We start from the raw sequence: 11577 nt of genomic DNA on the forward strand, positions 1-11577 counted from the left end.
AGTACATAGCAAAATAAACTGTTCCATCCATTTGAGGAGCCCACAACAAGTTGAGATAACTTTAAAATTAGAGGCAGGCTGATGTCAGGAAGCATTTGTCCACACAAAGAGGGCTGCATATCTTGTACTCTCCCTTTGTCGGCTGGGGTTAATTGAAAATTTCCAGTTGAAATTGATATATTTTAATTGGCCAGAGGTATTAGAGAAATGGGAACAAGGTGGCTACATGGGGTTAAGATCGAATTGAATATTTATCTAATTGAATGGTGGAAAAGGTTCGAGGGACAGAATGGCCTCCCGATGTCATATTGGAGAGTGCCAGTGTCTGCATCCACACACTTTTTAGCCAGGGCCATGAGATTGATCAGCAGTGGAAACCCTGGCTGGTATTTCCCTCAGTGTCCCATTTGCGGTGAGGATTGTTTTTTTTTTTACCCCAGTCACCATCCTGGCAGTGATCAGTGAAATCTGAGGAACTTTGGTTTGAATGGCTCAGCTCCGTCCAATTGGGTTTGCCAACTCAGCCACAGAGTGTGCACACGCTGTCATCGTAATGTTACAGCTTTAACTGCCTCTGCATTTCCAGGAACGTCAGTAAATCAACCTCAGTTACTTTACCCGTTGTAAATCTGTCATAAGGAAATGACAGCCCCATGTATCTGATGGATTCAATTGCAGTGAAATACCTGCTCCATCAGCTGAGTAAATTAGCATCTTGCTTGTGTAATCTGCTGGCCAAGGGTATTGCAAATCCTTGAAGTGTCCATCACACTGCTATTTCTGTGATTACACATTTCAAAGGCAACATGAAGAACAGTTTAAAGAGTGCTGATTGCAGCTGAGATTGACATCTTCAATGTTTCTAAATCACTGCCACATTGGGCAGTGAGTTAAAGACCTCCAATCTGGTGTGTGTGTGTGTGTGTGTTTGTGTGTGGGTTCTCCCCTTCTGTAAATACCGTGAGACGAGGTGAAAGGCAGAAATTAAAGCACATGCTTCATGGCGCAAAGATTATTGAAGAAAAGCAGTGAGATGGCAAAAAAGGAGAACTGGAGGAAGCAGAGGAACAAGCGCACACACCTCTTTAGGCCTTGTGAAAGTGAACTGCAAGAGAGGTGGTTAGAAACTGCCTCTTCAACACTTTAAAGAGAACATCAGCAAGTTAGGGGCAGCAGGGTAGCATGGTGGTTAGCATAAATGCTTCACAGCTCCAGGGTCCCAGGTTCGATTCCCGGCTGGGTCACTGTCTGTGTGGAGTCTGCACGTCCTCCCCCTGTGTGCGTGGGTTTCCTCCGGGTGCTCCGGTTTCCTCCCACAGTCCAAAGATGTGCGGGTTAGGTGGATTGGCCATGCTAAATTGCCCGTAGTGTCCTAATAAAAGTAAGGTTAAGGGGGGGGGGTTGTTGGGTTACGGGTATAGGGTGAATACGTGGGTTTGTGTAGGGTGATCATGGCTCGGCACAACATTGAGGGCCGAAGGGCCTGTACTGTTCTATGTTCTATGTTCTATGTTAACCAAAGGCAAAGTAAGCGTAACTTAACACCTACCAAGTGCACCACCCAACCTCAGCACTGAGAATGATCTCTATGGAAAATAATGGTCAGTCATTGGCTACGGCTGACGGTTGTCACATCAATAGATTTGGATGATTTCAAAAAAGTGCAGAATTAAGAGCAAGAGCTGGCATTGCTGATGTTGCAATCACTCTTCATGTGCTGGAAGGAAAGTAAATTTCTTCACATGGTGATTTCATACATTTGTGGACCACTGTTATAAGTAGTAGCTCTGAGTGCTAAAGCGAGCAGTGAATGTGCTATGTGTCAATGACACACCGTGACATTCATGACAAGAAACTGATACCAGGGAAAATTCAAAGCAAGTCAATTGTGTAATACTGTCCTGTTGGTCAGATGGAAACATATGGTGAAACATGTGCCTCTTAGGGGCGGAATTCTCCGCTCCCCATGCAGCCTGGGAGAATCGCGGGAGGGAGCCCCGACATTTTTTACGCCCCCCTGGCGACCCCCGCGATTCTCCGCCCCCCGCTCAGAAAAATCGACGCTCGCCGTTTTACACGGCGAACGGCGATTCTCCGAGCCCGATGGGCCGAGCGGCCTGCTATTCACACCCGTTTCACGATGGCGGCAAACACACCTGGTCGCTGCATTCATGAAACAGGCGCCAGATGCCCGTTTGGGGTATCTAGGGGCCCGATTGGGAGGGGAGCACGACTGTTCTCGGGAGGGGACAGGCCCGCGATCGGTGCCCACCGATCGTCGGGCCGGCGTCCAAAATGGATGCACTCTTTCCCCTCCGCTGCCCAGCAAGATCAAGCCGCCACATCTTGCCGGGCGGCTGAGGAGAAAGACGGCCACCGCGCATGCGCGGATTCGTGCTGTCTGAGCGATGAAGTCATCCACGCATGCGCAAATTGGAACCGGCAACCCACGCATGCGCGGATGACTTCACATTCACAGCGTCACGAGGTTGCTGCCGAGAAAGCCGGAGGCCCGCTCCTAGCCCCCCGGGTGGGGGTGAAGTAGGTGCGGGGAGCGGGCCTCCGGGAACTCGGCCGAGGTTCACGACGGCCTTCACGAATTCGGCCCCCTGCGGAGAATTCCGCCCACAGTTTCCGGGGGTGGCACGTTGGCACAGTGGTTAGCACTGCTGCCTCATGGAACCGAGGACCCGAGTTTGATCCCGGCCCTGGGTCCTTGTCCGTGTAGAGTTTGCGCATTCTCCACATGGTTGCATGGTCCTCACTCCCACAACCCAAAGATGTGCAGGGATGGTGGATTGGCCAAGCTAAATTGCCCCTAAATTAGAAAAAAAATGTTTAAAAGAAAGTCTACCCGAACAATGGGCCTTGAAACTGTGTTTTCATAGAATTTACAGTGCAGAAGGAGTCATTCGGCCCATCGAGTCTGCACCGACCCTGGGAAAGAGCACCCTACTTCAGCACACACCTCCATCCTATCCACGTATAACCCAGTAACCCCACCTAATCTTTTTTTTTGACACTGAGGACAATTTAGCATGGCAATTCCACCTAACCTGCACATCTTTGAACTGTGGGAGGAAACCAGAGCACCCAGAGGAAACCCATGCAGACACGGGAAGAAAGTGAAAACTCAACACAGACAGTGACCCGAGGCCGGATTTGAGCCCGAGTCCCTGGAGCTATGAGGTGGCAGTGCTAACCACTGTGCCATCCCCTTTTCAACATCAAGTCTCGAATGAGGTAGAATTAACCCCAGGTAAATATTCTCAGGACAGAAGAAGTGGTGTGAATCTCTGTGCGGTTGTTCAATTCCATCCTCCCTATTAGCTGTACCTGGTAGCGTTACAGCTCTGGTGTCCGAAACCTGAACCTCACCTCAAATTGTGTATTGTGGCCATCGTCAAGACCGCTTTGGCCTTCCCTTTTCCCCGAGTTGGCTTTACTCCTGTCCGGCCTCCTCATAACTCCCAAATCTCCAGTTGTACTTCCTTTCCCATTCCATTGTGCAATCAGGTCAAAATCTTTGATCTTGTTTGCAACTCAAGCCACATTGAACCTCCTATGTTTCGCTTGTCACCTTCTGCTTTGCTGAACATGGATGGCCAAACTAACACTCGTTCCTCTGATCCACAACTGCGAGCAGAACTTTCAACCATCACAGCACTACACTCACAAACTCTTTTACTCTGCTGTTACATCTTGTTGCATCTCACCCAGTCTTGTAGAGTTTACTAAAAAGGACAACTGTTTGGGTCATTCTGTCAATCAAGCTCCTCAATCTCTTGCCTTTCTCTGTTCAGAGTTAGAACATCTCATTATCTTACAGGGGTTTGACAACATATCGTTCATCAACTGTGTGAATGTGTGAAGTTTTCATCGCCAAGCCAATAATTGTCCCGAGTCAGAAACAGCATCCCAGCATTGGGTGAGATGCCTCGCTGAGCATCATATTTTATTTCAGGGCTTCTATGTAAATGTAAGTTGCCGCTGCAGTCTCTATTGTCAATTCATCACTCTTGATGCCTTCTTTTCCTCCTGGGGGGATCACCAAGACAACAAGACATTGCACCAGTTCCCAACCAGGCTCTTGTGCACAGATAACTCAACATAGCATCATCTACGGGGGCAGCACGGTGGCACAGTGGTTAGCATTGCTGCCTATGGCGCTGAGGACCCGGGTTCGAATCCCGGCCCTGGGTCACTGTCCGTGTGGAGTTTGCACATTCTCCCCGTGTCTGCGTGGGTCTCACCCCCACAACCCAAAGATGTGCAGGGTAGGTGGATTAGTCACGCCAAATTGCCCCTTATAGAACAGTACAGCACAGAACAGGCCCTTCGGCCCTCGATGTTGTGCCGAGCAATGATCACCCTACTTAAACCCACGTAACCCGTATACCCGTAACCCAACAATCCCCCCATTAACCTTACACTACGGGCAATTTAGCATGGCCAATCCACCTAACCCGCACATCTTTGGACTGTGGGAGGAAACCGGAGCACCCGGAGGAAACCCACGCACACACGGGGAGGACGTGCAGACTCCGCACAGACAGTGACCCAGCCGGGAATCGAACCTGGGACCCTGGAGCTGTGAAGCATTGATGCTAACCACCATGCTACCGTGAGGCCCCCTTGCTACTGTGAGGCCCCCGGAGATAACGCAACATAGCACCATCCGGGGGCAGCACGGTGGCACAGTGGTTAGCATTGCTGCCTATGGCGCTGAGGACCCGGGTTCGAATCCCGGCCCTGGGTCACTGTCCGTGTGGAGTTTGCACATTCTCCCCGTGTCTGCGTGGGTCTCACCCCCACAACCCAAAGATGTGCAGGATAGGTGGATTAGTCACGCCAAATTGCCCCTTAATTGGAAAAAAAAGAATTGGGTACTCTAAATTTTTTTTAAAAATAGCAGCATCCTAGGGGATCCATGTGGTCAACCACAGCAGATCAAGGTCAGAACTTGTGGGCAGGAGCATGGTCAGGATCAGAAGCAGGATTTGCTGCAACATCAGGAATTCTCGGACCATGTGTTAACTGTGGCTCTTACAGTGGGTGCACTCTCACCTCTGAGTCATGTGTTTGTGGGTAGAAATCCCACGCCAAAGCAAACAAAAGACTCAACTGACTCCACTGCCGAACTGAGGGAGTGCAACACTGTTACAGGTCTTGCAGATGAGACATCAAACTCAGGTCTCCATCAGGAGGATAGAAGTAAAAAGGTAAAGTCGCTAAAGTTCCAGATGACCAGAGGCTGCTTTCCCTTTTGAGCGGAAGGGCTGACTGGTGGTGATTTAACCTGAGGATCACCACACTTCAGGTGAGGGACAAGATTGAGAACCTTCATTTCAAAAAAAAATTTAGGTTACCCAATTATTTTTTTCACTTAAGGGCCAATTTAGTGTGACCAATCCACCTGCTCTGCACATTTTTGGGTTGTGGGGGCGAAACCCACGCAGACACGGGGAGAATGTGCAAACTCCACACGGACAGTGACCCAGAGCCGGGATCGAACCTGGGGCCTCAGCGCCGTGAGGCAGCTGTGCTAACCACTAGGCCACCGTGCTGCCCTGATTGAGAACCTTCATGAATGCAACCACTAATTCAAAGAAGAGCAGGCACATTCTCCCGGGTACCAAAGCCAAGTACAGCCAAAGCTTAAATCTGAAATAAAAACAGAAAATGCTGGAAACATCTGGCAGGTCTGACAGCAGCCGTGAAGAGAGAAACAGAGTTTATGTTTTGAGTTTTGGTCCCCTGATCTAAGGAAAGATATACTGTCGTTGGCGACAGTCCAGAAAAGGTTCACCAGGTTGATCCGGGGTATGGAGGGATTTTCTTATGAAGAGAAGTTGAGTAGATTGGGCCTGTGCTCATTGGAGTTTAGAAGAATGAGAGACGACCTTATTGAGACATAGAGGATTCTCAGGGGATTTGACAGGATAGATACTGAGGGGATGTTTCCTCTTATGGGAGAGTCCAGGACCAAGAGGGCAGAATCTCAGAGTCAGGGGTCACCCATTTCAGACAGAGATGAGGAGGAATTTCTTCTCTCCGAGGGGAGTGAATCTGTGGAATTCTTTACCACAGAGAGCTGCAAAGGCTGGGTCGGTAATTTGCCAATCCACCTCCCGTGCACATCTTTGGGTTGTGGGGGTGAGACCCACGCAGACACGGGGAGAGTGTGCGAACTCCACACGGACAGCGACCCGGGGCTGGGATCGAACCCGGGTCCTCAGCTCCGTGAGGCAGCAGTGCTAACCACTGCGTCACCATGCAGCCCGGAGTTGAGGATTTTATCCAATCAGCCATGACCGCATTGAATGGCGGAGCAGAGAGGATGGGTCGATTTGACTCTTGTTAAGAGCTAAGACCTGCTGAGTTTTTCCAACATTTTCTGTTTTGATTTGAGTTCCCCCTGCTGCCCTGGCCAGTATTTATCTCTCAACCAGTATCAGGAAAAAACCCTGCATTTCCTGCTCACTTCTCTTTCGGGAGCTTGCTGTGCACAAATTGGAATTGTGTTTTCTATGTTGTCACACTTAAATACAATTTAACGAGCGGCAAAGTGTTTTGGAGCTCCTGTGATGCAGTGGGTAGCATCCCTGCCTTTGAGCCGGAAGTTCTGGGTTCAAGTCCCACCCTGGGACTTGCTGGCCAAGGAAGGTATGTTCAGGACACAGCCAAATCTGCAAATCCTTCCAAACATGCCCATGGACGGCAGTAAGAGCGGCAGGGACTCCTGGTCTGCCACGCTTGATGTGGAGTAGCGCCCCTCAAGCTAAATCCCCTGGCAACAGATTAGTGACCTGTTCTGGGAAGCACTAGCTATGGAAACGGACAAAAATATGCCTTGGTGCATCATTAAATGTGGAAAGAGGTGGGGGCGGGGGACAGTAGCTTAGTGGTATGAGCACGGTGATGAGTAACCCAGAGACCAGGGTAATGCTCTGGGGACCCGAATTCAAACTCCACTATGGTAGATGGTGAAATTCAAATTCAATGAAAAGCTGGAGTTAAAAGTCTAATGATGACCATTGTCAATTGTCGTAAAAAAACATCTGGTTCATTAACGTCTTTTAGGGAAAGAAAATGGCCTACATGTGACTCCAGATCCTTGCCAAATGTGCTTGACTCTCAAATACTCTCAGAAATGGTGTGCAGTTAGGGCAATAACAGTCAGCGATACTGACGTCTCATAAATTAATTTTAAAAAGTGCTTTCGGCTGTCGTCAATATGCATTTATATGGCAACTTTTCTAAAGGAGTCGGAGGCACGAAGCCAGGTTGAAGACCAATGGCAATGAATAGCAGCCAGATAGCAATTAACGGATAGAAATTGGAATGGTAATGAAGAACTGGGTGCAAATTAAACCCAGCAGCAACCTTCAATTCTTCAGGTGAGATGTTAAATCTATCCATTTTCATTCAAATCTCAAGCCGGATGGAGGTGCAGGGTAATTAATTAATCTTTTTATTTGCTGTTTAACAGCAGTTGAAATTTCACCGACATTTCAGAAGAACCTTAGTGGAAGGTTTGATCATGAAGGCTGCAGCCCGGTGATTCATCAGACACTATTCCTGTTGCGTGATGCCTAGGTTTGCTCATGTATCCTGCAGCGCTGTGCTGCTAATGGGCTAATGCAATCTATTGATGGTTTAGTACTGTCGCAGTGCAAGTCAAATAGCCAATCGCTATTGCATTTGGACATATATATTAATGACCTGTTTGGCTTCTGTTTATTTCATGTGACAAGCAAATATACTTTAATAATACCTTTGGGCGAGCTGAAAGGCTGCAAACTATTATGGGTGTTTTTCTTTTGTTCATGTCTGGCTCATGATGAAAATTGCTCACAAATAACCCAGTGAGAAAACTGTCGCTGCTTTTTGGAGAACGGCTGTCTTCAACGCTTCAAATGCTTTCTGCATGGGCCCTGGTGACTGTCCTCGGATCACAGTGTTCCCATAAGGGCACGCCTGCTGCCCACCTCGTCACAGCCAGATGGAAAGCAAAGATGCTGCAAATCTGGACAAAACAGAAAATGCTGCAAAACTCAGGAGGTCAGACAGCATCTGCGCAGCAATGTTTCAGAAGGTCAATGAGCGAGGGTCAGAACGAGAGGAAGTGGAGTTTGAAGCAAGAATTAGAAAGGCAAAGGGTTGAGGGGGTGTAGTAAAATGGAAGGTCTGTGATTGGGCGCAAGGTGGGAGACTAAACCACAAAAGGGACAGTCGTACATGAAAAGATGGGTCCAGATGAGGTGTAAATAGGAGTTACAGAATCATTACTAACAGCATAAAAATGGCCTTTGCTTATGATCTGAAATTAATGATGCTAATGTTGAGGTCAAAAGGCTGTAAAGAGCTTCATCAATAGATGAGCTGCTCCCCCTTGAGCTTCTATTTCTCCCTTTGTCATGCACCATCAGGCCTTTGATCATTTGATCTCTCCTACCTTGCACCCATTCGTACATCTTTCCTTTCATCAGTCTCCTTCCCCACAAAACCCCACTTCCACCTTTGCTCAGGCTGTCTAAAGCGGTGGGCTTCAGTTGGACCTGTTGTTAATCATCCCCCACCCAGACAGAATTTAACAAGATATAAAGAGCACCAATTGAAGAGTCAGTAAATGTTCCTCATACCTATCACACCCATCTACTCATTTAGTTTCCCATTAACCAAGTTCGGTAAAATAGCCCCAGTCTATTCTGCCGTTAGTTCAATTGCTCGCAAATTACACTTTTTTGTCAGGGGGTTGCAGTTAAAGATATTGCTCATGTGGTTAAATAGTGAGCATAGACTTGGTCAAATTGGAGATATCTTGGGTAATAATTCTCGTCCTTCTTATGTGTCATGTTTCAGTATCCGGGGTGGTTTTCGAAGGATGCTCTGGGCAATGGTGGTGTATTTGGTTTCTGGTTTATTTTTGAAAAACATTTAAATGAGTTGATATCCCCATTAAGCCTGTAAGTTCCTGGCAAGGTTTGTACTGCTCCTACAAGCAGGATCTAAAGTATGAGCATTATGAGAAGTTTTGAGATTAACTCCACTGGTAGTCTGTTATTAGGCATGAGCTTGTCCATAACTACATTAGTAAGTTCAGTTACATTTATAATAAGGAAGTTGACTGGTAATGATTTCCACATGCATTCTTTGAATACTCCTTCAACTTGCTGACGCCACTTTTCAATCGCAATCATATGGGGCCCTTTCAAGATGCCTTTTGTTCGGCCAGTTCAAGCAGTCTGTTCTTTGTACAGCGAAAATTCCATATGATAAAAGCCTTACGATAAATATGTTTTTCTGAAGTGGAATGAACATATTACGATGCATTTTTTGGAGTCAAAAGCAGCCACAATTAAACACGGCTGGGTTAATGGGTGGCTGACTCTCATTTTGTTTTGGACTCTCTGACTTTTACAGTGGATGGCAGTGTTTAACACATCATGCCCTGCCTTAAAACCAATGGTCAGCATCCCATTGGCTTGGGGACAACCGTTGGAAGTATGGATGGTATGCATTTTTGTGTTATGCCAAACAATCTGGGCTGGGTCAGCCAGGAACTGTGTCAGTGCGCAAAGCACATCTTCCTCAAGAAGGGCTGTTTCCTGTTTTTGGTCACACTGATGGGTGGGGGGGGGGGGGGGGGAGGGGGGGATGTCCACTGCAAGACTGTTACTCAAAGCTCCTAGCCCTCGTGGCTTTAAAATGGACAATTTTGTTCGGAACCCTGAGGGAATCCTGGGTTGAAAGTCCAAAGGCAGAACATGATGTGGAGATGCCGGCATTGGACTGGGGTGAGCGCAGTAAGAAGTCTTACAACACCAGGTTATAGTCCAACAGGTTTGTTTCGGACACTAGCTTTCAGAGCACTGCTCCTTCCTCAGGTGAATGGAGGAAGGAGCAGTGCTCTGAAAGTTACTGTTTGAAACAAACATGTTGGGCTTTAACCTGGTGTTCTTCTTACAAAGAACTTCTTACAAAGGCAGAACAGTATTGCTGCAACGTGGGGTTGACATATTAAACCAAGTTCTAGTCCCAGTCTGCCTTTTGACATGGGCACAAAAGATTCCGTGGTACCTTTTGAGGAATGCTAAGTAGTTCTCCCAGCATCCTGGCTAATATTCCTCTCTCAAACCCAAATCAGTTAAACCCAGATTAACTGCTCTCTTATCTCGTTGCTCTTTGTGGGACCTTGCTTCGTGCAAATTGGCTGACACACATTTCCCACAGAATACCAGAGTTCAGAAGTAATTGTTTCCTGGTGCTAAATAAACTCAGGTCTTTCCTCTTTCCAGACAGGAAGCTTGTTGCAGTCTGTGGTTGTTAACTTTATCTTCCTGGTGTCTCTTTCTCCATTCACTTCTCCCATGGTCTCTGACAGTGAGTCAAAGATGTATAAAGGTGCACCGATATGAATATCGTGCATCTGCTATCTCCTGTTGGGTGCATCCCCTGAAATAAATTACAACATTCTTCCTATTTTTATTGAGTGCTCGTGGTGAGCCACTTGCTTTTGAATTTCTCCCTTGCTCTTCTCAAGGTGTCAACTCCAGCTGGGTAGCCTTTCCCTAAGTAACGAGTGTCCACAGAGGATTCAAGCATAGAACTTATTTCCTGGCATGGGTCACGAGTCAGTCATTAGGAGCTATCACTGCCTCTTTCCTAGTTTTTGCTGGCACTGCTCAAGTGATGCCTGCGCTGAGGGCCAAGTAAGGAAAAACTGGTTTCCCTGAGCTGAGGGTTCAATTACTGGGGGCATAGATTTAAGGCAACTGGCAGAAGGGGACATGAGGAAAAACATTTTCACCCAGAGGGTGGTGGGGTCTGGTATTCACTGCCTAAGTTGGTGGTTGAGGCTGAAAGGCTCAACTCATTTGAAAGACACTGGATCTGCATCTGAAGGGCTGGACTAGGTGCTGGAAAACGGGATTCAAATGTCTCTTTTTTGGTTAGTGCAGACACGATGGGCTGAATCGTCCCTTTCTACACCGTAACCTTTCCATTTTTCTATGGCTACTAGTTCTTTTTTGGTTAGTGCAGACACGATGGGCTGAATCGTCCCTTTCTACACCGTAACCTTTCCATTTTTCTATGGCTACTAGTTCAGCACAGACCAGATTGTACCAATGGGATGGAGCAAGTAGAAGCATATGCAGTGAACGTTCACCAGACTGATTTCCGGAATGGTAGGATTGTCATATAAGAGATTGGATCAACCTGGCGAGTATTCACTGGAATTGAGAAGAATGAGCAGGAATCTCATTTAAACATCCATAATTCTGACACTGTGGAGGCTATGGGGGGCCAAGCCACTGAATATATTTAGACGGAAATACATAGATTTCTATTCTCTGAAGGTGTCAAGGCGTATGGTGAGAGTGCTGGGATATGAGGGGCTGTTTAGGGGCTGTTTAGCACAGAGCTAAATCGCTGGCTTTGAAAGCAGACCAAGCAGGCCAGCAGCACGGTTCGATTCCTGTAACAGCCTCCCCGAACAGGCGCCGGAATGTGGCGACTAGGGGCTTTTCACAGTAACTTCATTGAAGCCTACTTGTGACAATAAGCGATTTT

This window comes from Scyliorhinus canicula, chromosome 26 (genome assembly GCF_902713615.1).
Source record: "Scyliorhinus canicula chromosome 26, sScyCan1.1, whole genome shotgun sequence".
NCBI classification, from domain to species: Eukaryota; Metazoa; Chordata; class Chondrichthyes; order Carcharhiniformes; family Scyliorhinidae; genus Scyliorhinus; species Scyliorhinus canicula.